The sequence below is a fragment of the Canis aureus genome, chromosome 3 (genome assembly GCF_053574225.1).
Source record: "Canis aureus isolate CA01 chromosome 3, VMU_Caureus_v.1.0, whole genome shotgun sequence".
NCBI classification, from domain to species: domain Eukaryota; kingdom Metazoa; phylum Chordata; class Mammalia; order Carnivora; family Canidae; genus Canis; species Canis aureus.
In genome coordinates this window covers 22610459-22637376 of record NC_135613.1, presented here as the reverse complement: position 1 = coordinate 22637376, position 26918 = coordinate 22610459, and the positions used below count along the sequence as shown (strand labels likewise).

At 51.3% G+C, this 26918-nt stretch overlaps 1 long non-coding RNA gene across 3 annotated transcripts in view; it reads left to right on the top strand.

Annotated features, from left to right (window-relative positions):
- LOC144310289 (uncharacterized) overlaps positions 1 to 26918 on the top strand; it is a 76006-nt gene that overhangs the window by 21460 nt on the left and 27628 nt on the right. The window contains exons 1-2 of one of the 3 annotated variants that reach the window (XR_013375989.1): positions 22467 to 25689; positions 26303 to 26372. The exons of the other annotated variants lie outside the window; for them this stretch is intronic. This is a non-coding gene — a long non-coding RNA (uncharacterized LOC144310289). Of the gene's footprint in view, positions 1 to 22466; positions 25690 to 26302; positions 26373 to 26918 lie in introns of those variants that run through there. 3 annotated transcript variants of the gene reach the window in all.

The window sequence follows — 26918 nt, the reverse complement described above, 5'->3', positions numbered from 1 at the left end:
GGTTTGCTCTCCTGGCTGGCAGCTGGTGCCGGCTGTTGCTCTGCGCAAGAGCATCTCACACTCCTCCCTGTGGCCACGCCATGTGGTTCCGGCTCCTAATGACTCCAAGAGGGAGGAAGTAGAGGCTTCTTGCCTTCCTTCAGTCCTGGCTTCAGATGCACAGACACCACTCCATTGGCCAGAGCAGTGGGAGGGTCAGCCCAGATTCCAGGGGAGGGCTCTGTCTCTGGGTGGAGGGCATGTCAGTGGGTACAGTCTGGAGCCTAGTGGTAGAGAGTGGATTGTATGTCAGAGTCCACTGGGATATAAGAATCATCTGAGGGAGGGATGCCTGGGTGGCTTAATGGTTGAACGTCTGCCTTTGGCTCAGGGCACGATCCCGGGATCTGGGATCAAGTCCCGCATCAGGCTCCCTGCAGGAAGCCTGCTTCTCCCTCTGCCTGTGTCTCTGCTTCTCTCTCTCTGTGTCTCTCATGAATAAATAAATAAAATCTTAAAAAAAAAAAAAAGAATCACCTGAGGGCCCTTCTCACCTTTACCTCCACCTCTGCATGAAAGGTCTGTCCTCTCAGGGCCCCTGGGTGTGAGTCCTGAGCAGGTAAGTCAGCACCTTACCTGACCTGACAGTTGCACAGTGCCCACAGTGGGCCTCAGACACGCAGCCTGCAGGTCAGCACCCACTTGGCCGTGAACTGAGTCTCATGGATGTGCAGCGAGGAACCATGATGTTCATCCACGTGAGGCCTGGGGAGCCTGGAAGTGGGGACGATGTTGGTACTCCTCTCAGGATAGATGGGAACAGTGTGGTGTGTGCATGTGGTGAGCTGCTGTGCAGCTGTGAAAGCTGTCACAGCAACAGGAACAAGTTCTAAACATAGGAAATGTAGAACCAGGGTGGAGGCAGTGCCCCACAATGGGTAGCAGCTCATACCCTGGAGCTTTAATGTGAGGGTCCGAATCTCCCCTCTCCTGCTGACTGCGACCCTGGGCAACTTACTCATCCTCCCTGGTTTTTACATTCTCACCTACTCACCTTCCCCATGTGCAGTCCCCAGAAGCAAGTGGCAGGGAGAGGGGTGCAGCAGGATGTGGAGTGCCTCCTGAGTGTGGGGGGGCCCCTGCTTAACGGCAAAGAGCTAGACCAGCAGAGACGGCTCAGCGAGGGTGCCTGTGTCCTGGGGCAGAACACATCTGTGCCCATCCCTCTGTTTTTTTGTTGTTGTTTTTGTTTTTTTTTTTTTTTTTTTTGCTTTTTTATCCAACTTAGACAAAGATGGCAAGAAAGTAGTTTTTAAAAAGATAGAAGGGAAGACAAAGAGAGCCAGCCACAAGCCAAAGGACGCCAAGCTTGGCTGCCAGCACCAGACTCTGGAAGCGGCCTGGCGTGATTCTCCCCGGAGCCTCAGAAGGAGCCCACCCTGTGGACACCCTGGTTCAGACTTCCAGCCGTCAGAGCCGAGAGGCAGGCTGTTTTCAGCCACCCAGTTAGTGGTGCTTTGTTATGGCAGCCCCGGGAAGCTAATGCGGATTTTAGATATCTAATTTTTCATATTTGTGTTTGTTAAATAAAAGACGTGGCATTATAAATCAATAGGGCAGTGAATAAAATTGATGGAGTTGTGTTGGTAGAGAAAAGAGAGATAGAACATTATCTATACGTTTTACATGCTCATAAAGATAAAAATCCAAGCCCACAGAGGGTTCCTCTTGTTTTAATTATTTCATTCCTTTAAACAACAAACAATGTGGCTAAAACAAACAGAACCATTTTTTTTTTTCACGAAACAAACAGAAAGGGTTCAGTGATTTCAGTGGGTAAACCATCCCGCCGGCGTGGAAACAGGCTGGGGCTCCAGGCAGAGTCCTGTGTGTGGGGGGCAGCGTCTGTGCAGTTTGGGGTTTCGCCCTTTGCAGAGAAGGGAGTGGGAACCCTTTCCGAGAAATGCTCACAGCGCCGCTGGCTCGGGGTGTAGAGCTTCCAGGGCCCTCTTCCTGTCCCAGCCTCCGTCCTCCAGGCCAGGATTCCACCCCTGGTGACCCCCTCTGTCCCTGAGTCTCATCACATGCCAGCAGGGACTTCCTGCCGCTGACCCGCCTGCGCAGAAAAAGGGACACCTGAGTCCCCGAGAACTCACCAGCGCCGCCAGGATCCCCCAATGCTGGGAGTCGTGGTCACGGTGTCTGCCGAGTACCAACGCCTGCCGTCCACTCCCACCCAGCAGGTCCCCACGCCGCAGGTGAGGGGCCAAGGCGCAGAGAGGCTGAGTCACCTTCCCACAGTGATGCCCGCAGGGCCAGGTTCCCAGAGCGCCCACAGTGCCCACCCACTGTTTGACCTCAGCACCCTTGGGGAAGGGTGGGGGGCGGCGGAGTGGGACTTGGAGCAGCCCCAGTGGGGTCACCCTTGGCCCTGCCTGCATCTGTCCACAGGTCGGCTGCTTTCTGGTGGGATTTCAGCACAGGTGTCAGCTGCACCGAGGGGCCGCCCAGCCTTCACCAATTCACAGTGTGGCTTTGTCGTCTTCACCCGCTGTTCGTGATCCAGTTGTGTGCTTTGTTTTCCATCTGACACCCCCTTGGGACAGCCGTGTCCTGAGGGCAGGGAATGTCCTGTCTCACCCTTGTCCCCGCGCTGCCCCCACACAGAGCCTGGCTCCCAATACCTGCATCCTCAGAAAGGAACACCCCTCGTCCTGGGCCCTGATGGAGGCGCAGGAGCAAATCAGGTCCATACCTCAGGAATCTGGAGAGAACAGGTGCAGAGTGGCCGCCACAGCTGCTCATGTTTGTACGCCCCCCCCCACCCGCACCAGCCGCGTTTCCTGTGGCTCTTAATTGATCCCTCGGCAAGAATAGGATAGTTACCCCACTTCAAAATGAGGAAGTTGGGTGTTGAGAGGCGGTGACACAATAAGAGGTGAATGGAACTCTGGGCATCCCTGACTCTGAGCCCCCAGTCTGGCCTGGAGGGTGGGAAGCTGTGAGAGAACCGCCCCAGAAGGCTTGCTGCCATTGTCAGGGCGTCCAGAATGGTGCTCCCAGGACCCCGAGGGCTTGTCTTCTTGTCTTGGGTTTTGGACGGGCTACAGAAACCAGGTGAGAAATGTCTGGTCTCCCCATGAGGTGAGACCACCCGAGCAGGACACCCCACAAGCAGGACTTACCGAGCCACCCACAGGGACTGCCTATGGGGCCAGACCGGGCTGGAGCAGCTGACACACCCAGAGCTCATGCAGAACAGAGGACTAGGTATGTCTTAATGGGGTCAAGAGGAGAAAGGGAAGAGCTTTTCTGCTTGCTCTCTGCGGAGTCCTGTTTGGCTCATGAAATGGACTTGCAATAAAAAGCGAACGGTTGTGCAGGAGCTCACTAGTTTCTGAAGTGGTTTTGCTCTGGAACAGTGAACATCTCAGTGGGGAAACAAACGGGCATGCTGACACATATATGGAAACCACAGCCTGCCAGGCATCCACCTCCTCTGATGGCCCCAGCACCAGGTAGAGTGACCCCACTTCATATTTGGGGAAACAGAAACTCAGAAGAGTTAAGGAGTTTGCCTAAGGTCACTTAGCTGAGACACGACGGAGCTGGGCTCTGAGCCCAGGTCAATCCGGATGCAGGGGGGGATGGGGCGTCCAGTGTCTCCCACCAGTGTCCAGTGTCCAGTGTCTTGCCACTCTGCCAGAGGGAGACAGCAGGAGGAGCAAGATGTGACTTCTGAGGCTTTGGGATACTCATTCTTGGAGCCCAGCCTGCAAGCTTCGAGGAAGCTGCCTGTGGAGAGGCCCCGGGGCTGCAGCCCACAGCCCCATGGGGCCGCCAAGCTGGGAGCGGGTCCAGCGGGTCCACCACTGGCTCCGGGGAACCTTCCCCTCAGGGCCCTGCCAGACCCATCCGTTTGCAAACCAGACAAGCACCTGTCATCCCAAGCCACGGCTTTTCCGGGTGGCTTGCTACACAGGGAAGGACCGTCACGGGTCCGTGGGCACACGGCCTCTCCGTGGCCCCTCACTGGCTCTTGCGGCCCACGGCTCTGCTACCCTTCCACAGATGGTGCGGGGAGAGGTGGAAACCAGGGACAGAGACTCCCAAAGGTGTGGCAGGAAGGCTGAGACCCACAACAAAGCCTTGATGTCAAGAGAAGGAGCATTTAACTTCTCAGCAAACACTGGAAGAAGAGCAGAAAGGCTGACGCCCTGGGGCCGAGGGCACTCCACCTGCCTGCAGCGGAGCAGCTTCCCTCCTCTCTGGATCTGATGAACCCCACATTAAGACACATGTTGTGAAAATTAGTTCCATATCATGGCAAATTTGTTTTGCGATCATCTCATCTAAGTGAAGGTATCAGATGTATTTTTATGTTACGGCATCAGTTTCTAAAATGTATGTATGTATGTGGAAGGTAAGGATCAGATATACATTCCCTCAGAGCTGTGGTTTGGTTGGGCTTTGGCAAACATTTTTTAAAAACCAGGCATTGTAATCAGGTAGCTGGAAAACAACTGCCATCTTCTCTTTGCTCTCAGCCAGCAGCAGGTGTTCCTGGGGCCAAGGTCCTTGGAAAGACATGCAGTCAAGGTGGTTCCTGTCATCTTTTGATGGCAGCTGTCTTGGGACTCCACCTCATTCCCATGCCATGAATCTTCATCCTCCTGATGCCTCTACTGGCCAGTGTAGACAACCTGGCTCTGGACCTCAGGGTCTGTAAGGCCCCAAGCACACACTCTGAAATAACCTGCCCTTTTGTCCTGCTGTCACTGTGTGGTGGGCATGGTGCTAAGAGCTTTCTGTGTCAGAAGGTGTTTCATTTTCCTTTGTTTAATCTCCTTGCAGCTACAGCATGGACACGTGACCTGATTTTGGTCAATAGAACCTAAATGGAAAAAAAAAAAAAAGAACCTAAATGGAAGCCTTCTGAAGGGCTTCTGACCAGACCATGTGTGTGTGTGCGCGTGCACGAGTGGGTACGACTGTCCACTTGTGCTTACTGGCATGCTTGTATCTGATGTGATGGCCAGAACTGTGCAATCATCTTGTGAGCTTGAGGAGAGAGCTCCTGGCTGAGCAGAACAATGAAGGAAACGAGTCCCTCGTGTTATTATCACAAACCATGGAGCCACCTGCCTGTAGGTTTCTTGCTGTGCCAAAGGACAGAATGTATGCATCAAGCCAGTTTTCTCTTCTGTACAACAGGGCCAGCTCTGAAGGCTCATGGGAACTAGATTGCTGGGTCAAGGGAAGGGTCTGGCGCAGGGCAAGCTGTCACCTCTATTCTCAGCATCATCAGCCGTCTTGCGACATGAAGACTGCTGCGCAAAAGGGAGCGGAGCGGAGGGGTCAAGGACTGGCTGCTTCCAAGCCACCCTGGAGCCACCTCACGTGGACTTCTCTGAGTGTGTGGGCCTGAGACACTGAGGCTGTCTGTCCCAGCCTCTCTGCTTGGGTCTCTGCTGGAGCAGCTCCACATGCATCAGTGTCTGACCTTTCGCATTTCCTTGAGAAGCAGCAGTCCACCACAGGGGGATTAGGATGTTATGGTAGGAATGCAGAGAGAAAGCTTCTGACTTCCAAGATAGGCTTTCTGAGTCTGCGGCCTCCTGACAGTTCAGAGGCTTTAAGCACACAAGAGTATTTCCTACGTCCTAGCCACCCTGCCTTCTCCGAGGCAAGACCCCAGGGCAGGCTGGGGACCCCCCAGCATAAGATATCCCTGCCCACACCCAGGACCTGGGAAGCCTGAGGGCCAAGGGAGGTGGCCCTCCCTGGGGTTGGGTAGGTGCATTCAAAGACACAGGGGCCTGAGAACATTGGGCCACTCACCCCATGCTTGTACACAGAGCCACACTCTACTCAGCAGGAAATGAAGACGTCCCAGGTGCCCGGGTGCACTCCTTGCAGTCAGCATGTGTTCTGATTTTGCAGGGCCTGTCTGGACTGTTTGTTCAGTGTTTGGGCTTCTCTCCTGGCCCCCTCCCCTTGAAGGCATAATACATGACACTTCCACTCACATCCTATTGGCTGGCACTTGACCACGTGACCACAGCTGGCTGTGGGGGGAGTCCACAAGTATATGCTTTTTTGCTTCTTTTTTTTTTAATTTTTATTTATTTATGATAGGCACACAGTGAGAGAGAGAGAGAGAGAGGCAGAGACACAGGCAGAGCGAGAAGCAGGCTTCATGCACCGGTAGCCCGACGTGGGATTCGATCCCGCATCTCCAGAATCACGCCCTGGGCCAAAGGCAGGCGCTAAACTGCTGCGCCACCCAGGGATCTCGTATATGCTTTTTTGGAGGTGGCCACTCACCCCTCAAAAGAAGGGGAAATGGCACTGTTGACAACAGCCATCTGCAAAGAGGGCACTGGCATTCTGAGAGTAGGATCAGCTTTTCCCCACTCTTTAGCTGTCTGGGAATTGCTGGAGGAAAGCTGATGAGTCTGCCTAGAAAAGCCCTAGATTTTTCTATTTTCCTGGGTCCTTGGGCACAGCAGCTATGGGTGATGGCTGGCTTGGTTTTGTTCTTTAGTGTACCAGCTGACACCCCCAGCATGGCAAGGGTCCTGCTCTGTCCATGGAGATGTTGGCCACCCTGCCAGGCACTGCCCCAGGCACCCCCCTGTGTCATGCATGTTGAGAAGCTGTGGGAGCTCTCTGGCCCACAGCCCTCTGCTAGATAGGACGCAAACATTCCCCCAGAGTGGCCAGCCCAGGCCCTCTGGGGACCTGCTGGCTGCTCCGGGATGCTATGTGGCCCAGCAGGGCTCATGAGGTTATGTCTGCAGGAAGTCAAGACCACCTGCGTTCCTTGGCAACATCCCCCTCTTGTTGTTTGTTTCAGAGCCTCCTGCCAGACCCCAAAACCAAACATTTCACCATCCTGCTGTTTCTGAGACTCAGTGGACGTGGGAAATGAAATTGCCTTTTGCGGGGCTCGGGGTGTTCCTTCATCTCTGTGCTCCAGCTCACCCTTCAATTCACTCAGCAAATGATAAATACGTGATATGTATTGAGTCCCTCCGAGGGGCCTGGGTGCTAGAATTTGCCTGGCATCATCTGTGTGGCTGGCAGCGTGTGCCCCTGTGGCCAGACAGCACTGTGAACCATGGAGCCGTCATGTTGGAAACCATGGGGGACCCACCTACAAGGATGTGAAGACGGTTCTGGCCTCCTGAGGATTCTTGAGGAAATGCCAATAAAAAATCGAGCGGGCCTCACTTCTGGGTATATTTCCAAAGGAATGAGAGCATGGTTTCAGATAGGTACTTGCACAGCCACATTCATAATGACATTATTCACAATAGCCAAGAAGTGGAAGCAACCCAGGTGTCCATTGACAGAAAACTGGATAAACAAAGTGTGGAATAAACACACAACGGGGTATTATTCAGCCTTAAAAGGAGGAAACTCTGTCACCTGCTACGACCTGGATGAACCTGGAGGACATCACGCTCACTGAAAGAAGCCAGTCATGAGAGGACAAGCACTGTGTGAGTCCACTTCTTTGAGGCCCCTGGAGCAGTTGCATTTATAAAAACAGAAAATTTAAATGCATGCATCCTTGATGCCCCAGAATCTTATTTGGAAGTTTTCAGAAACAAAGGAAGGTGCTGGTTGGCTTAAATGAGAGGATCTCTGGAGTCCCTTAGCTCTGTGTCCAGTGCCCACCAGCACTGATGGAACAGCAGTGGCTAGTCATCCTGTGGTTATGACAATAATGAGAAGGTCCCCTCCTGCCCCCACCCAGCAGTCAGAGGTCTCCAGAAAGCAGAGTGCATAGGAGGTTATATGTACATATAGGATATAAACGTGATAGACGTAAGAGTAAGATGTGTAGGAAATCTATGTATATATATTGATATTTATATAAAACATATAGAAAGAGACTTCATGGACTAGGCTTACACCATTACGGGGCTGGCAAGCCTGAAATCTGAACAACCAGCAGGGAACTCGGGCAGGAGCTGAGGCTGCAGTCTTGAGGCAGAATTTTTTCTTCTCTGGGAAACCTGTTTTGCTTTGTCAGGCCTTCGCCTGATTGGACAAGGCCCACTCAGATTATTGGGGCTTATGTCCTTTACTTAAAGCGGATGGACTCTGGATGCTGACCACATCCACCAGATGCCTTCAAAGCAACACTTAGATGAGTATTTGATTGAACAGCTGGGCACTGCAGCCTGGCCGAGTCCAACACACAAACCTGACAAAGTTGATCACACTGTGCCAGGCTGTGTCACCCTGCCCTGCAGGGCTGGGATCTGGGGACCAGGCAAGGCTGTGAGCCACTCTGCTGGTGTCTTTTGTTGGGTCCATATGCTCAGCCCCGCCACTGAGAATGATCTTAGGAGACTTGCCAACGAGGTTTTAGCCAATCATTTTCCTTGTCTGAGTTTGTCAATTGGCAGGAAAAAAAAAATCAGAGCTGTGCCTATTTGTTGGCCTTTCTGCCACTGGGCAAATGGACATGTGGACCACCTTCTCGATAGATTAGGGCTCTTCCCTGCAGCTGGTGGCAGGGCCATCACATACGTGCAGGAAGGGAACATAACCATAGCATTGTTCACTGAGCACTTGTTACGCACCAGTAGCCTTTAACCATGTTGTAAGTATTAACCCCTTTAATCGTGCGGCCAGATGTACCCGTTTACAGATGAGGAAACTGAGGCCCCGAAAGGCTCAGTAAGGTGCTTAGCGTCATGTGGCTAGCACATGGAGGAGCCAAGACCCAGACCCACTCCCTCTGGCTCCAGAATCCAGTCTCTTGAGCCTGTAGCACCTGCCGTCCTAGGGTGTCACTCTTGGTGGCAGGACAGACACATGAGAGTCTTAGCCCTAACCCGAATTTTCTTTTGACAAATTTGAACTTCATTCCACTCTTGAAAAGTGTGTATCTACTTATCCAAAATGGTATAATCCCCTTCTGTCTTCTCCGGAATGTTTCAAGAATTTGTGTCTATCAGACACTTTAGAGAAACACGAAAAGAATTTTTTTAAATGCCAGGTTTGTGTGTGTGTGTGTGTGTGTGTGTGTGTTGTTGTTGTTGTTAATCGATTATAGATTTGCCTTTGGAGTAAACCTGAGACAACCTAAAGCCCCAAACTTCCTTCTCAGCAGAGTGAACAAAAATAATTCCCGTGCTAGGTTCTCAGCGATGGGGCCAGTGCTCTGGCGTTCACATTCGAATTCCACCAGGAGAGACAGGGGTCCTCGGGGGGAAGGAACTCGCAGGTTTCCGGGGCGCAGGCATGAGGGGGGGCCAGCCGAACCGCTCGAGCTGCCTTGAAGTCCAGGCCATTCTGACAGCCTCCTGAGGGCTCTCACGGGTAACTCGACGCTCTGCAAACTGGAATAAATGGTTTCCAACCACAGACCGTCTAGCAGACCGCATTTAATACTACTTCCCCAACGTGTGAAGCACTTAGTTTTAGAATCACAGGAAGAAGGGCATCACCTGGGACTGCAGATTGACATCTTGTCCTGGCCATCACGCCCCCCTGGGCAGCCTTTGTCCGGCCACGCTGGCCTCCCGGTGTCCCCAGCCCCCTCCAGGCCGGCGTGTCCCAGGGAGGGTGGCGTCCCGGTGCCCGGGATTCCGGCCTGGCCTCCCCGCAGCCAAGGCCGGGTGTGCTCGAGGAAGGAGCCCGCGCTCCATCCAGACCTGGAAGCGTGAGCTCCTCCGGCGGGGCCACTGGGCCGCGGGAACCACCACAAAATTGCTCCCCTCCTTCTGCTCTGCTCCACCGGCTGCCCACCTCGCGGCCGTTCCAGGAGGCACCCCGACAGGAGAGCACTGGGGGCCCTCTGTCACAAAGGGGGCCTTCAGGGCTGCTGCCCCAGGACAGCAAGGACCGCGGCCTGCTCGGAGGCAGCTCCGGGCGCAGCGGCCACCGTCCACCGGGCAGCACCGGGAACCAGCCGTGGCCGAGACAAACCCTTCATGGGGGGCTGTCCCGGCCGCTATGACCAGAGGCGGTACAGAGGCTCGCCTCCCTCTTGGGAAAGTGGATTTCTTCTGGAAGATGGGCAGATTTATGGTGTCAGCAGCTTTGGAAGGATACGAGAGACAGACAGACAGTCCTGGTTGCACATGGGGACCTCGGTGGCTCGGAGAAAGGGGGGCAGGGAAAGACTCTTCACACTCTGCCCTTCTCGACCAGAGGCCAGGGAACCACCTGAGCATCAAGGTCATTCCAAAGTGGCTTCACCCCCCAAAAGATGTCTCCATGGGCGGGTGGGCTGCTGCTGGGGCCCTGGGGATGGCACATGTGTCACACTCTCCGCAGACACAACCCCATGGTGCAGGAAGCCAAGGGGGCTGCGAGCTTCCAGGGTTTAAGTGGCCCTCTGTGCACGGGTGCCCGTGCCGCTTCCCTTGGACAAAGTGCTGCTTCTCTTCACTGACCAGAATGGTTTCCAGAGCAGGACAAGCAGGCATCTGCCCCTGCCTCCCTGGCTGCACCTCCTGTGGGGGCTGAGGAAGGAGGCGGAGCGGGACAAGAAGCTCCGCTGGAACGTCTGCCACCATCATGGCCAGGCTGATGACATCAGTCCACGTGCATCTGGGCCGACAGGCCTGCGTGCCAGTCGTCAGCCGATGACACATATGCTGAAGCCAATATTTCATCACTGGTGACATGAGGGTCCTGGCTCTTTGATCCACCCCAGTCCCCATAATAATAACAAAAATGACCAAAATGTAGGTACAGGAGTGCTGGGTGAGAGGGAGACTTCCTGAAGTGACAGGGCTGTGCCCATGAAAACCACAGGGGGGCTGGATGGCCCTCTCCAGGAGGAACTCCGAGGGGGGCTTGCGTGGGGCCTGGGGCAGCGCAGGAACCAGGATGGGTCCCTTCAGAATGTAAAAAAGAATGAGATACCACCTCACGCCAGTGAGAAGGGTGAAAATTAACAAGACAGGAAACAACAAATGTTGAAAGGATGTGCAGAAAGGGGAACCCTCTTGCACTGTTGGGAATGTGAACTGGTGCAGCCGCTCTGGAAAACCGTGTGGAGGGTCCTCAAAGAGTTAAAAATAGACCTGCCCTACGACCCAGCAATTACAGTGCTGTGCAGAGACAGATGCACTGAAACGCCGGGACACCTGCACCCCGATGTTTCTAGCAGCAATGTCCACAATAGCCAAACTGTGGAAGGAGCCTCGGTGTCCATCAAAAGATGAATGGATAAAGAAGATGTGGTCTATGTATACAATGATATTACTCAGCCATTAGAAACGACAAATACCCACCATTTGCTTCAGTGTGGATGGAACTGGAGGGTATTATGCTGAGTGAAGTCAGTCAGTCGGAAAAGGACAAACATTACATGGTTTCACTCATATGGGGAATATAAAAAAAATAAAAGAGATTATAGGGGAAAGGAGAGAAAATAAGTGGGAAATATCAGAGAGGGAGACAGAACATGAGAGACTCCTAACTTTGGGAAACGAACAAGGGGGAGGTGGTCAGGAGGATGGGGTGACTGGGTGACAGGCACTAAGGGGGGCACTTGATGGGATGAGCACTGGGTGTTACACTGTATGTTGGCAAATCGAACTCCAGTAAAAAAATACACACACACACACAAAGAAAGAAAAGGCTAACACATACTTTAGGATGTTTATAAGGATTGTTCTGTTTCCCCTTTTTGTCACGTAATGGCCTCTCGCTTTGTGGCCTCAGACAAATTAATTAACTTCTCTGAGCCAGTTTATTTTTTAATGTGTAAAATAGGGATAAAACACCCACCTCCCATAGAGAGTCATTGCCAGCTTGGAAAGGGACACATGTCATGAGGGAACATCTGTTGACCTGGAAAGAACGGCCATAGCATTTCTTAGATGAGAAGGGAAAATCGCATGGTGGAAATACTAGCAGACACCTGCCAGGCGTGTGCTGGGATCTCTATGCCGCCCGCACAGCAGCACTTCGAGGCAAGCACCACTATCACAGGAGCAAACGGAGGCACAGATAGGCCAAGAAGCTTGCCCCAGGACGCACAGCTGTGGGTGGCCTGGCAAGGATTCCAAGCAGCCTGGCCCCAAAACCCGTGCACGAAACCACTACACTATGGTGCTGCCCTCCCCCATTCTGTAAATACCCCAAGAAAACTCCATATGTTTGTGCGCATTTGTGTCAATGGAGCAAAGTGTGTGCAGACACACAAGGCCATGTGATAAACACAGGTGACCTTGGAGTAGGAGTGAGGTAGAAACAGGTGGGAAGGAAAGAGTCATTGCACATCCTGAGGTTCTTCTGCTACTTGTCATTTTAAATATAAAAAAATTTTTTGAACAAAGAATATGGTTTAATTTCTGAGGCTTTGCCTGAGTTCTCTGTTCTTGGAGTCTGTTTGGCATCTTTTTTTTTTTAAGATTTTATTTATTTATTCATGAGACACACAGGAGGCAGAGACACAGGCAGAGGGAGAAGCAGGCTCCCTGCAGGGATCCAGAAGCAGGACTATCTAGATCCCAGAATCCTGGGATCACGACCTGAGCCAAAGGCAGATGCTCAACCACTGAGCCACACAGGTGTCCCAGTTTGGCATCTTTAGGAGACTGGCACAGATGGCATGGGCTGTTTTGTGACCAAGATTGGTTGTCAGGAAATCAGAGGTATAGATTTCGGGCTTGCATCCCCCACACCTGGCTTGAGCTCTTGGCCCCCTTGGAAAGAAGTCATCGCAGGTGCTCAACAGGGAAGGGTACAGTGGCTGTTCCATTAAGACTGGGTGTGTGGGCCCGGCATCGGCTGCCACTCTCACGGAGACACTGACCTCTGAGGCATGCCAGCTCTCCAAGGTGTCTGGGAAATTTGTGTGATTTCCTGGCAACAACTCCCAAAGTGCAGCCTATTCTCCCCTAAACCGAAGCCACTCACACATTGTTATGTAGTTTCTCTCCCTTGTGGGCACACTGGATGAAATAAGCCAGTTCCCTGAGTGTTGTAAGCTGGGGTTCCTGGCTCTTCATCTACAGGTGTCTAAGTTTGGGCCCCAAAGAAGCAGATTGGGGTTACTTGGGGGGAAATCCCAGCAGGTAGGAATGAAAGAGTGGGGAGACAGCAAGATAGGGAGGGGCAAAAGAACATAAGGTCATGTGGATGCATTACGAGCATCATCCCACTGGAGACCCTCTGAGAGATGTGAGGGAGTCAGCCCACCTGAGACAGGAGGGCTGGGCAGTTATCCAAGGCTCTCATCCTTCACTGGTTCCCCACCTCCTCCAGGTGGGGAGGATGAGGTACAGGTGGTTGGGTGGGATGCTGTCAGCAACTGGGAGGTATGTCTGCAGCTGCAGGTAAACTCAGGTGGCCACGCACACCTGCCCATATATTCACGCATAAAAGATGCTGATTCTTTGCAAATCTTCCCTCAGTCTGAGAAGTAGCTCTCAGAGACCACAAGTACTGCTGAATCTCTAAGGACAGTTATTATGAAAATTAGCAGTAAGGTACCTGAGATAGTTAGCATCGGCTGACAATGAACAGATGCACAATAGCAATTGCTAGAATGTGTGCTTCTCAAATTTTAATCTGTGCATGGATCAGTCAGCGATCTTTGTGAAAAATGCAGATTCTGATTCAGTGGGTCCAGGGTCAGGGTTGAGATTTTGTGTTTCTAACCAGCTCCCTGATGACGTCAAATCTGCTGGTCTGTGGACAACATTCTGAGCAGCAAGGGTTTAAATGAATGAAAAAGCCCTGGGAGATGGTCTGGTTCTGTGTGTTTGGCTTCAGGAAGTCCTCAGGGGCCTGGTCCCTCCTATCCTGTTGCTCTACTGTGAGCAGCCTCCATTCCCAAGGTCCAGTTCATGGTCCCAAATGGCTGCGTCATCTCCAGCCATCACATCTATGTTCCAGTTAGTAGGAGAGAAAGGGATGAAAAGGGGCAAATAGTTGTTTTTTCATTTAAACTTTTTTATATTCTCATGCAGTTGTAAGAAATAATAGAGAGAGATCCCGTAAACCTGTTACTTGGCCTTCCCCCATTGGCAACACTTTGAAAAACAACAGTACAATATCACCACCAGGATGCTGACATTGTCATAACCCACCAATCTGATTCAGATTTCTGCAGCTTTGCTTGTACTCCATGAGTGTGTATTTTTTTAGGTGCCATTTCCTTGCCTGTGTAGGTCTGGGGATCCTCATGGAGTCACCACACAGAATAGCTCCAGTGACATAAGGGTCTCTGGTGTTGCTTTTATAAGCACCCTCAGCCCCATCCCACCCTCATCCCTAGTCCCTAACCTCTGGAAGTATGGGGTAAAGGGTTTCGGCCAGGAGTCTTTTTGATACTCATGTTTTTTTCTATTGAGATATATTTTATATGCAATAGAATATACAGATTTTATTTTTTTATTTTTTTTTTTAATTTTTATTTTATGTATGATAGTCACACACAGAGAGAGAGAGAGAGAGAGGCAGAGACACAGGCAGAGGGAGAAGCAGGCTCCATGCACCGGGAGCCCGACGTGGGATTCGATCCCGGGTCTCCAGGATCGCGCCCTGGGCCAAAGGCAGGCGCTAAACCGCTGCGCCACCCAGGGATCCCAGAATATACAGATTTTAAATATACAGTTAAAAAATAAATGTACAGTTTAGTGATTTGGATGAATCTTACAGCCATGGGGTTCCCTGTGCACCCAGAAAGCTCATCGATGCCTCTGTGCGGTCAGGGCCCCTGGACCCCCACAAAGCCAGTGTTCTAACTCCCACCTCCATGCTCGTTGACCTGTCCTTGAGCTCCATGTAACAGGCTCCCAGGGCAGCCGCTGTGTGTCTGGCTGGTTTTGGTCAACATGCTCTTGAATGTCATCCATCAAATGGTGTACATCAATACTCTTTTTTAAAAATTGCCTCTCATCCTATTATTTACACATAATGTGTGTGTCCTTTCACCTGTCAAGGACACTTGGCTGTTATGAATTGAGCTGCTATGAACATCCTGGTACTAGTCTTTTTAGGGACATCTGTTTTCTGTTCTTTTGGGTAAATGCCTGGGAGTGGAGCAGCTGGGCTGAAGGGTAGGCACGTGCTTTACTTGATAAGACTGTAAGCTGGTTTCCAAAGCAGTCATGCCATTTAGAGCCTCACAGTGACGTGCTAGCATCCGGCCCCCCCACATCCTCGGTACCGTTTGCTAGTGCCAGTCTGTGGTGTAGATTTTAGCTATTGTGGTGTGTGAGTTCCTGTCTCCTTATGGTATCAATTTGCATCTCCTGGTGACCAATTATGTTGAGCATCTTTTCATGTGATAAAATGGCCACCTGCTTATCATCCTTTATGAAAGGTCTGTTCAAGTCATTTGCCCATCTTGAAACTGGAGTCGTTTGCCTTTTTAATTACTGAGTTGTAGGAGTTCCTGTATCCTGGATATAAGTCCTTCGTTAGATATATATTTTTCACAACCCATAGCTTGCCTTTTCATTTTCTTAATAGTGTCTCTTGATGAGCAAAAGTCCTAAGTTTTGGTGGAGTACAGGTTAGCAATCTTTTTTTTTTTTTACTTAGGGTCCACACCCGACATAGAGCCCCACATGGGACTTGAACTCAACCCTGAGATCAAGACCTGAGCTGAGATCAAGAGTCAGATGCTTAATCTGCTAAGCCCCCCAGGCACCTCCCAGGCGCCCCCCAGTTCAGAAATCTTTAATTTCATTGTTAGTGCTCTCGCTGTCCTCTCTAATACTTCATGCTCTGTCTAGCATCTTACTGACATTCAGGCGCACAGTCCATGACAAATACAGTCTTGCTTGGAGTCAGATCACTGTTAAGATTCACGTGTTTCAGGACACCTGGGTGGCTCAGTGGTTGAGTGTTTGTCTTTGACTCGGTCGTGATCCCAGGTTTCCAGGATCGAATCCCGCATCAGGCTCTCTGTGAGGAGCCTACTTCTTCCTCTGCCTGTATCTCTGCCTCTCTCCCTGTCTCTCATGAATAAATAAATAAAATCTTTAAAAAAAAAAAGATTCATTTGTTTCTCCCTAAGGACCTCCAGTTGTTCCAATAGCATTTGTTAAGACAGCCATCCTTTCCCTCTTAATTAATAATCATTATTTATTACTAATAGTTGGTATCAATCATTTCTGTGTTCTCTATTTTTGCTTGATCATTGAGCAAGACGTTTATCAATTGTATTAATCTTTTCAAAAAAAACGGCTTCTGGCTTTTAATTTTTCTCTTGTTTTTATTTCCTTGATTTTTGTTCTTATTCTTTTTTTTTTTAAACTTTTATTTATTTATGATAGGCACACAGTGAGAGAGAGAGAGAGAGAGAGAGAGAGAGGCAGAGACACAGGCAGAGGGAGAAGCAGGCTCCATGCACTGGGAGCCCGACATGGGATTCGATCCCGGATATCCAGGATCGCGCCCTGGGCCAAAGGCAGGCGCCAAACCGCTGCGCCACCCAGGGATCCCTTGTTCTTATTCTTATTCTTCAACTTTGTGTTTAACTTATTCCTTTTCTAGCTTTCTACTATGAATGCTGACACTATTAACCTCAGACTTTCCTTCTTTACTGATGTAGAATCACAGCTATAAATTTCCCTCTAAGGGTCACTTTGGCTTCATGCTGCAGATTATACGATGCTTTGCTTTCATCACCCTTTGTCACAAAGTATTTTGTAATTTTCCCTGTGACTCCCGTGACCCATGGATTATTTAGAAGTGTGTTCCTTACGTTCCAAGTGGGTTGTGATGTTTCCAGGGATCTTCCTGTGGTTTGTTTCTAATTTAATTCCACTGCACAATCTGCACATTCAGGTCCCCACAGACCCTGTGGCTTATCTCATGGTCCCACACGGGGTCTCTTGGTGGGTATTTCACATGTGCTCAGCAGGAGCAAGTGTGCCAGGGCTGTTGAGTGGTCTGTAAGGTCAGTTAGGTCAAGGTGACTGACAGGTTTGTTCCAATCTTTTATATTTTTGCTTATTTCTCTTGCCTACTCATTCTATCAGTCTCTGGGAGTGGGAGTTTTGAATCTCCAGCTATGACTGTAGAGTTTTTCATTGCTCCTTTTTTTTTTAACTATTAAATTTTGCTTCATGATACTTTGAAGCACTGTTTATCAGGTGTTTGCACATTTGCCTATTCACAAAGATTAAAATATATATTTATTAATTACTGTGTACTCAAAGAGTAATACATATGTATATACTAGACACATGCTGTATACAGAATCATGATACGTGCTGCACAAATGTTGTTTATCTAAATACTGATGCAGTGTATGTATACAGGGCTCACTCCCATCTCTGTGCCCCATGTGTCCAGTTCTTATCACCTTATTCCTCTGCCCTCCCCAGAAACCCACTTTAATTCCTCCAGAGTTTCTTTATACACAAGAGAGAAAATGCAAATATATATGTCCGTATTCCCCCCTGCACAAAAGTTAGCATGTGATATGTGCTCTTTTGCATGTACCTTTTCCCCATAACACTGTCCTGGTGCTGTTTTCGTGACAGCACAGTGGAGCTTCCCCTGGGACGGCTGCAAGGGCCCCCTCACGTGGTGATGCTAGCAAGCCCCCTGGGGAGATTTGGTTGGTGACGCATGGGCTGTTGCACGGTGCTGCTGCCGCCACCCTCTTCACAGAGGGAGACCGTGAGCACTCCTTATTTAACATTTTCCTCCTGTCACAGGGCTCAAATGGGGGTCCCGCCCTCCAGGAGGGTCAGTGTTTATGGCACTTGCACACAGCCACCCCCAGAGGCCCATGAACAATGTTTGTATAAGGAGTTGTTTTTTGCAAATACCCTGAACAGAGCGGTGGTATTTTGCAGCTACTGCTTCTGTATTCATCCCTGTAGTCTAGTGATGAACCTCCTGGGCGCCCGGCTCTGCTACTAATTCACCGTGTGCCTTTGGCAATGACTTTGTTTTGGGGCATTGGGACAGTAATAGCTAACACGTTAAGGGGGTGCTCATTATGTAGTCAGCATGACTCTTAAGAGCGTTGCACTTTTAATCTCACTTACTTGACAACGTTATGAGAGAGGTCATATTATCTGCCCCGTGGTAAATCATTCTGAGCCACAGAGAGGTTAAGTAACTTGCCTAAGGTCACACAGTTGCAGCAGAGCCAGCATTCAGTCCCATCAAACAATCTGGCTCCAGGTTATCGTGAGGATCAAACCCATCAGTGAACACTACATATTCAGGCAAGGGCCAGGTACCTAATATGTGATCGCTAAATATTAGCTCTTGTCATCATTACCTGCCCAAGAAATTGGAAAATGGGTAGTCTCTCTAGGTGGAAAATACCGGTACACTAAGAAAGGGCAGAGGTTCAAATTCACCTTGTGCAATTGTTGGAGGCGCTGGACCCATGGGAGAGGCGGGAGGAAGAGCAGCTGCTGCTGGAATCAGGTGGGAAACCCTGGGAGAGTGGGCGAGCCTGGGTCACCCCGATAAAAGCCGAGGTAGAGCCTCGCTTCCTACCCATGTGCCTGCAGGATCGTGCTAACGCAGGACACTGTCAGCATGAGATGTGCAAACGATTTGGAGTCCCTTTGCTTTTCTTTGCAGCAAACAGAGAAGCAGAGAAGTTAGCAAGCTTGTTTTGGCAGAGGAAAAAACACAAAATGCCCAAACCGCAGAATTCTCAAGAATATTGCTAAGCACTAATTTTGCTAACATGTTAGACAGCCTTTCGGATCTAGGCAATCTTGTTCCTCGGCTGGAAACAGTTCCCGAAAGCCATGTGATCCCAAACCCACCCTGGGCATGTGGGGGTAATGAGGAAATCAGCTCCTGCCTTCCCTCGCCCTCAGCCCAGCCGAGTGGGGGCATCCCCTAGTGCTCCAGCCCTGGGCCCACCCTAGAGATGCCGGCTGGACTGCACGAACCTCCGCCCTGTGCTCCCAAACTCTGCGTAAGTCCCTGCGTTTCCATGTCCTCGAGGTACGATCACACCAAGTCAGAGTTGTAGGACCAGAAAGCCAACTTGAGGGGTGCAGACAGGGCTCCTTGTAGGGACATTCCCTTGCCGTTCAGGGTCAGCATCCCCATCAGAACAGGCTAAATAATGAGGCAGATAGGCTAACATCCCTGTTAAGAAGGTAATGAGTCACAAATGCTATTTCGATGGTTTTCTTTGAAAGAAATACACATAACCAAACCAATTTTAATTAAAGATCTTGTCTTTGTAATCAGGCAGCCACAAATGAAGGCCAGAGTGCTTTCATGCGGAATAATATACACAGAGCCGTACTGGTTTTCCCAGAAAAGGGTAGGCTTTTTTTTTTTTTCAAATAAGAAAGGAGTTTCTTCCTAACAATACGGGGGATGCAACAAAAAGCTATCTTTTGCAAAATATAAAACTGCCAACTGTCCTTGCTCCCCCCATGGATGCCATTTGTTGATGTTAAGCCAGTTGGAACGTTTGCCAAATTTACATCCCAGCTGGGATTATCCCACCCTTCGAGATTAGACATGTGATCCTGATTTTTCAGCAAAAAAAAAAAAACTAGTCGAAAACCAAATAAACATACCTACACATACATCTAAAGCAGAAATGGTGGAGAAATGATTGTAACACACCACAGTGTGTATTTCTGCAGAAGAAACAGGCTGAACATCAAAAATGATGTTTTGATTTTTAGTTTTAAACGTCAACAGAGTTGAAATACCTCTCCTAAATATGTCCTCCAAAACCAACAGAGGAGATCATCGTTTTTGGTTAAACATGCATGTAATTTAATAATCCACAAAAGGAAAATGCATCCGAAGTGGCCTGAGCTCAGCCATGCATTCCTGCTTCTTGACGGTGTCGAATCCCGTCTTCACTAAAGAGGGTCTTAGGGTGGCTTCCCACAGGGCGTCCTGCAGATAGCTCGCTCCATGCTGCACTGAGTGTGTCTTCAGGTGGCTGACTGCCCTCTGGCCGGGGTGGGCTTTGGGGGCAGTGTCACCTTGAGTCCTCTCGGCAACCCGGGTGCAGGAGCCCAGATGCACTTGGCCACTGTTTACTGGACTCGGTGAGCCTCGGGAGGCAGCAGGCTGGGGTGTTCATGTTGACTGCTGGGGGCTTTTAGCATCCTCAGGTGAATGACTATAATGGTCCCACAAATGCTGAGCTTTCCTACCTGGCAATAACCAGAATGAGGGGTGGGAAAAGACACGTTATGAGGGAGGTTCTAAGTGCAGGGAAGCTCCTATTCTGTCTGGATGACAATGCACGCCAGCAGCCAGGGACGCTGCCAGACGGATATGTACCGCCAGCTGTGTCTCCAGATTTCTGCTACTCGCTCGCTTGGTGCCACTCCCCCGTGGGAGCAGCCTTAGATATGTGATCAAATCCTGGTGAGGGGAATAGCTAGTCAAATCTCATATTCTTCGGGAGGACATGGTATGTGGCACATGACATAGTCCTCTCTGCTTGCTCCCGGGTCTTGGGATCCAGATGCATTTCCCAGACCTGCAAGTGTTGGAGAGCCCGCAGCGGCACCTCCTCCTTGGCTGTGAGGGTTAGTGGCTTCAGTACACACTGCGTGCTCAGCGTACACTGGCCATCATCATCCTCATTTTGAAATGCACAGAGTGATGCAGAGTTCTGCTCTGACACAGTGTGCAGCAGCATGGGTTTGAGAGTCAGACGGCGTCCGTCTTTGGCACTTGGTAGATGTGGACAGCTTCTCTGTGAAACGGGGATTACTGTCTCTATTTCGGCCCCCCAGTGGTGGCCGCACCCTAGCCTAGATTTTTATATTGATCACACGCCACAGACTTAGGAGTACAGTGACCCTTCCACACAGATGGATCGCACCGGGTGTTCTTTGAGAATACAGGTAACCTCATGGAGTGCTCTCTGATCAGAAAGTTGACATGGTCACAGGACACAGAGTGACCAAAAGGACCAGAAAGTATGGTCCAAAAAAAAAAAAAAAAGGAAGTCCAGTCTTTGCTGCAGAGCTGGCTCCTTGGCCCCTGTGGGATGGATCCCTCCCATTAGACAGCATATCCCATGCCCGGGAGGACTCCCATCAGCATCACAGAGCCAGACAGTGGGGTGGCTTCATTCTGGCCCTTCCTGCTTGCTAGCACACTGGAGCTTGTTGGCATTCTGGAGAGAAGGGGATTGTCTGAACCTAAGAGAAGGGCACTGACCATCTGGCCATGGAACTTTTGGACCACAGGGCTAAGGAGGCAGTGGGGACCGACCTGAGAAGCTGCTCCTGGAGCTGTGACTTTCTACATGAGCCTGTTATCAGGTGTCTACTAGTCTTCAGAATCAGAAGGCAACGCGGCAGCCCTACAAACCACATGGCCTTGTGCTGTGCTATGAGTGATGAGCCTCTCTCCCTCTGAATCAAGGATGCCAACTCAGATTTCACAGAACCGTGGCAGGGGGTCCCTCCCCTCCCTGAAGGACACAGTGCTTCCCCCCACACCCTGCACTTCCTCCAGCCTTCCTTCTCCCCGAAATGCCACTGTCACTTGCCTTCCCCAGGCCAACACACCCTGTGGGTCACAGCCGTGAACAACCTCCTTGGACCAGGCATGGGGCCCCTCTGTACAGCCAGTACTTCATGCTCCTGAATAGTGACATTACCATTGCATGGGTTTTGATTATCTTTAGGGTTTTTTTTCTTTTTTTTTTTTAAGATTTATTTATTTATTCATGAGAGACATGCAGAGAGAGAGAGAGAGAGAGAGAGAGAGGCAGAGACACAGGCAGAGGGTAAAGCAGGCTCCATGCAGGGAGCCCAATGCGAAACTCGATCCTCGATCCCGGGACTCCAGGATCATGCCCTGAGCCAAAGGCAGGCTCAACCACTGAGCCACCCAGGTGTCCCTTTAGTTTAGTTTAGTTTAGTTTAGTTTTGTTTTGTTTTGTTTTGTTTTCACAACAAAGTCTGGAGGAAGGCAAGTCAGGGCTGTGGCAGTGCCCCTCCTCCATAGCATCCTCAGGACATGGCTTCTTCTATCTAATTAATCCACTACATATCGCTGTTTGCCCAAAGCCATGTTTGCTCAATATGGCCACTTCAGCACCAGCCATCACATCTGCATTCCAGCCAGCAGGAAAGAAGACCTGTGGGAGGAAAGGGCAGAGGGCCTGTGTCAGCTGTGCCATTGTTTAAGGAAGGGTCTAGCACATTCTGCTTATCTCATTGGCCAGATCATACCTGGCCACCTCTGGCTCAAGGGAGTGGGGAGAGGGTGGAGTTTGAACACGGGCTCTATTCCCATGGAGGGGAATGACAGACATGGGCTACAAGGAGGTCTGTGCTTTCCTATTGCCCAGTTTTGAGCCAGGACTGTCAGAGATCCTCAGTAAGTGGTGATGTTTGAATGAGCGGGTGGGTGGATGCATGGCCGACAGTGGGACCTGGATGTGAGGCTTACCTCTGATGGGGCCTCACGGGACCGTAGGCTCCAGGCTCCCCCAGCTTTGCTGCTGAGCTGCCCCGGGAGTACCGTTCCCATCGGAGGGGCAAAGAGGGTCTGGCAGCTTTGACTTCAGATCCTCACAGAGGCCGGGGCATGAGGAGGCCTGCAGGGGATGGAGCAGCCCCCCAGGGGCTCTGGGGGAGTCCCTCAATTGCCTCTCCTCTGCTCTGCCCCATCTAAGTGCCCGATGCCTTCTCCCAGTCCTGGGTCTGGGCTGGCCGAGTTTTAGCAGGTATCCCCACCCGACTGTCTGCACTTCATTTATCCTGTGTCACCAGGCCCCGGCTTTGTAGGCAGCTGTGCTGCGGGATCATCTTTTATGACCCAATTAGCAGGAGACCCCCCAGATGGCAGCGAGACTTGGGGCAGTCTGCTTCCCACAGCCAGGGTCCTTGTAGTGGAGGGTAGGCTGCTGGATGTTTGGAAAGAAGGAAGGACAGAGGAGAGCTGAGGGAGGGGTCTTGACCCTCCTGCAGGGTGGTGGGGGGAGGGAGGGAGGATGCTCCTGGACTTGGCTGGACCATGAATGGAAGAGGCAGGAAAGGCTGGAACCACCCACACACTTCCCCCATATGGCATCCCAGCTGTGGCTCCTTAAGCTCTCCTTGGGGCCCAAACACGCAAAGGACCCACGTTCCTGGCCGCCCCCTCCCCCGGCTCTGTCTACATCCTCCATCCTCACCCTGGGTAGCCCAGAGGGGGTTCCTGAGAGCTGGAAGGATCTTGCAGCTACAGTGTCCAACCTCCTCCTCTGACAGGAGGGGAAGCTCAGAGAGGGGTACATGTCACCCACGGTCCCAGGACAGCTGGAACTAGGCCCGAGGTCGCCTGCCTTCTGGGTCACAGGTGTCCTTCTTAGGTCCCTCGGAAGGGGCTGTCATCGTGCCTCAGGTATGCCTGGGCCAGGAATAGCACACCTCCCAGACGTGAGCAATTTACCTCGATTTCCCACTGGGAGGCTCAAAGCACCTTGTTTCATAGTTTCCTACACCCCATTCAGATCCTTACAGGGGAACGCCTGGTGGGGATCCTGCATTCCTTCTTTGGATGGGGAGCTGAGGGAGGGAGGAGTCCATGAGTGACATCCCAGGAAAGATGTGTTCCAACCCACAGATGGCCCTCCCTTGGCCACCACTCAGGGCTGCTCCAGGTCCCCAGAGGCACTGGCTGCCGGTGGCACTGCTTCTGCATTCCTTCCGCACCTTGGGAGCTCTTCCTCAGCTGACAGCACACGTCAGAGTCACTAAGAAGGTGCGACCCCAAACAGAAACTCCGAGTTTCCGAGGACCAAATGGTCCCCAAACTGAGTGAGCTAGACTGAGAGAGTCGATGAAGCAGGGCTCCCACCAGGATGGGCGCATGGCAACTGCAGACACGTTCTGAGCTTCAGGGGACTCCCTCTTTAAGACGAGGGGAGAGGCTGCGTGCCGCCCACCTTCCCCCCATGAGCATCCCATTACTCATTTTTTATTTCGAAGTCAATTGCAAGGCCTGTTCTAGGCCACAGTCCAGTTTAGCTCCCCACATCAGGAGCGGACACAAGGCACAAGGGTGCATCACCCAGCAAGAGGGAGGGCCAGTGCAGGAGCTTGGCCCCTGCTAAGTATCCCTCCTGGTCGCTCGGCCTGATAACTGTTGCATTTGGAAATAAATGACACACTTTTCCTACATCTGCTCCAAATTTGCATTTCAGAAATTAGAGAGCTTAGTTACGTGGTATTACATGGCAGTCCGGGCCGGGTCTCGGAGTATGGAACTGATTGGATAGTCTGCCCAAAATAAGAGGAGTTTCGAGCTCTTTCCAGGAAATTGAGTGGAACACCCAAACTGACATCCAATATTAAATATTATATTTGTATAGTTGTTCAGTAGAGTTCCCTGGCATCCAACATCTGAGAGCAAAATTTATAAATGGGGAAATTGAATACCTGGTGAGAACGATGCTCATCAAGGCTAAGAAATTAAAATATTACTGTATACACTCCAAGTCAGGCTGCTTATAAAGGTAGAGCTATTAAAACATGATCAGCTGAAATGTATTTTGTCTCAAAAATGTCATACACCATTAAAGTTGAAAAGACTTTGATGCAAATACCCCTGGCAAAGGCTCTGCTCCGTCAGCAGCAATGTGCTCGGGAATGTTCACTGCAAATATACAGTCTCGCTGAGTGAGGGGAGACTGGGGAGCCGCCCGGGGACAGCAGGACTCCCTGGGGCTGCTGGGGCACCCAGCACCTCAGGACGCTGGCTCACGGGCTCAGGAGCAGCACATCATAGGGGGACGATTTGGCCCAGGGCAGTTTCGTCAGAGTGGGTGGAGCAGGGGCAGGACTGGGTGCAAACTTCAAGGGAATGCCAAAAATCTGGATAACATTTTAGTATAATACGTAACAGTGAAAATAAACGGTCAAACTACTGCCTGCTGCCTGACCCTTTTGTAAATAAAGTTTTATTGGAACCAGGGCCAAGATGAGAGTGTGGCAAGCAAGGCAGGGTTGTGCAAGCTCAGGATCAGATTCTGCTGTTACTTGAAATTCGATGTTTTGTTCCTTGTGGCTTTTTTGTATTATTTCGAGTTTTGAGGTGTCATTTAAGTATGAGGCCTGAGGCAAGCATCCCACTCGCCTTACCTGGCCAAAGCCCTGGCCAAGGGGAGTAGTTTTGGATGGTGTGCTCCCCCCACAGGACAGGATGGTATCCTCTCTGCCAGGGTCTCCAAGAGGGGGCCACCTGTGCTTGGAATCCCATGCTCACGTGAGTGTGGTAGAAGCACAAAGCCCTGCTGGAGAGCCTGGCCCCACCCTAAAGTTCAGCCACCCATGTCTGATCCCCTGCTGTGAACATTTTAGTGAATACCATGGAAGGCAGAAGGCAAGCCCCCCCATCCCATCCTACCTCCAGGCACAGCCCGGGGGGGCTCTGAGCAGGGTGCTTAGCTGCTGGCCTTAGGGCACCTCCAACAACTCCACCCGCTGCCTGTGGCCCTGGGGGTGCTGTGCGGCCTGGGGGGTCCTGGAAAGCCAGCCTCAGTAGACTTGGGAATGATAGGCTGGCCCTGAAGGGTGGGAGAGGATTAGAACCTGGTCCCACTGGTATCTGCTCTGGGCGCTAGGACCCATCATGCTGCTCTCCTTGAGCTCCAGGTTTTCTCATCTGAACTCCATGCGAGACAGCAAAACCCACCCTGCCACGTCCCTGGATTGGAGCTTCTTAGACCTCAGTCTAAATTGGTGAAGGTGCTCCTGCTCTAAAGGGCCATACACAGATCAAAACGCACGCTCTCTTACAAAGATGGTAAGTAAGCATCTCATCCAAGATCACACAGCTGGTGAGTGGGGATGTGTCTTCAGGAGGCCCCAGGTCTTGGTCCCCACCACCTGGGACCTCCACCAACAGTAGGGAGGGGTTTGCTAAAGCAGAAGGCTGCTTCCCACCCCAGGTTTCTGGTTCGGTAGGTCTGGGCCAGGCCCCAAGAATTGGCCTTTCTAACACGTTGCCGGGTGCCACCTTGCTACAGTCAGGGACCTCACTTTGGAGACCCTCTTCTGAAGGTGACTGGGGAGGGGAAGCTGGGGGTGGGGGGTAAGGCAGGCTAGGATGAAAGAAAGGAAGCTGGTGCCAGACCACGTCCCCTCCTTTGCAGGGGACACTTCCAGTGCCAGGGAGGGGCACGCTGGTCACTTTCCCCCAATACCTGCACTGGAAGCTGCTCTAAACAATGTGGATTCCCAGACCCCACCCCAACCTGCTGAATTAGAGGGCGCCCAGGGATGGGGATAGTCACCTTTGTCCCCCTCCCAGGTTGGTCTGACACCCACAAGATAGAACTACTCCCCACCCCATCCCACTCATCAGTACTTGGGAGGGGCCTATTTCTAAATACCAATCCTTGTGCCCAACCCTGCAGCACTGGAATCCAACACCCGGGAGCCAATGCAGACATCTCTAGCTGATAGAATTCTCTGGATGATGCTAAGGTGAGCTAAAGCATCTCCTCCTGTCCCCAAAGGAGACCCCAGCTGCGCGAAGAGTTGCACCTGTGCAGGCAGCCAGGCGAAGGGCCATAGCCCATGAATGGCACTGGGGCAGACGGCCATCTGAAAAGCGGGTAGATTGGGAGTATTCGCAGAAAATTGTATGTGAGGACGTTGGGCAGGGCATCATTATTCTGTAGGGTGGCTTTTCCTTCAAACCACTGAGGCCTGGAACGGGCCCAGATATAATACAATTGACCATACTGTCCACTTAGGGTGCAGACCACGCGGCCTCATAAACGGTGGAGAGACCCTATAAACTGTAGTAACAGCACTCTCCGCCCGCCCCCCCGCACCCCTCCCCCGGCCTGTTTGGCTTGGCAGAGCCGAGACTTCATGCCTGCCCTTATTAGTATTACTATGGGTTCTTATGGTGACTCACCGCCCACATGTGAGCCTTCCCCTCGCTGCCCGAGGAGGAAACCTCTCTGACGTCTGCGTCGCCGCTGAGATTCGTCAGGGTGCTTGCGCCCCGGGGCCATGGTCTCT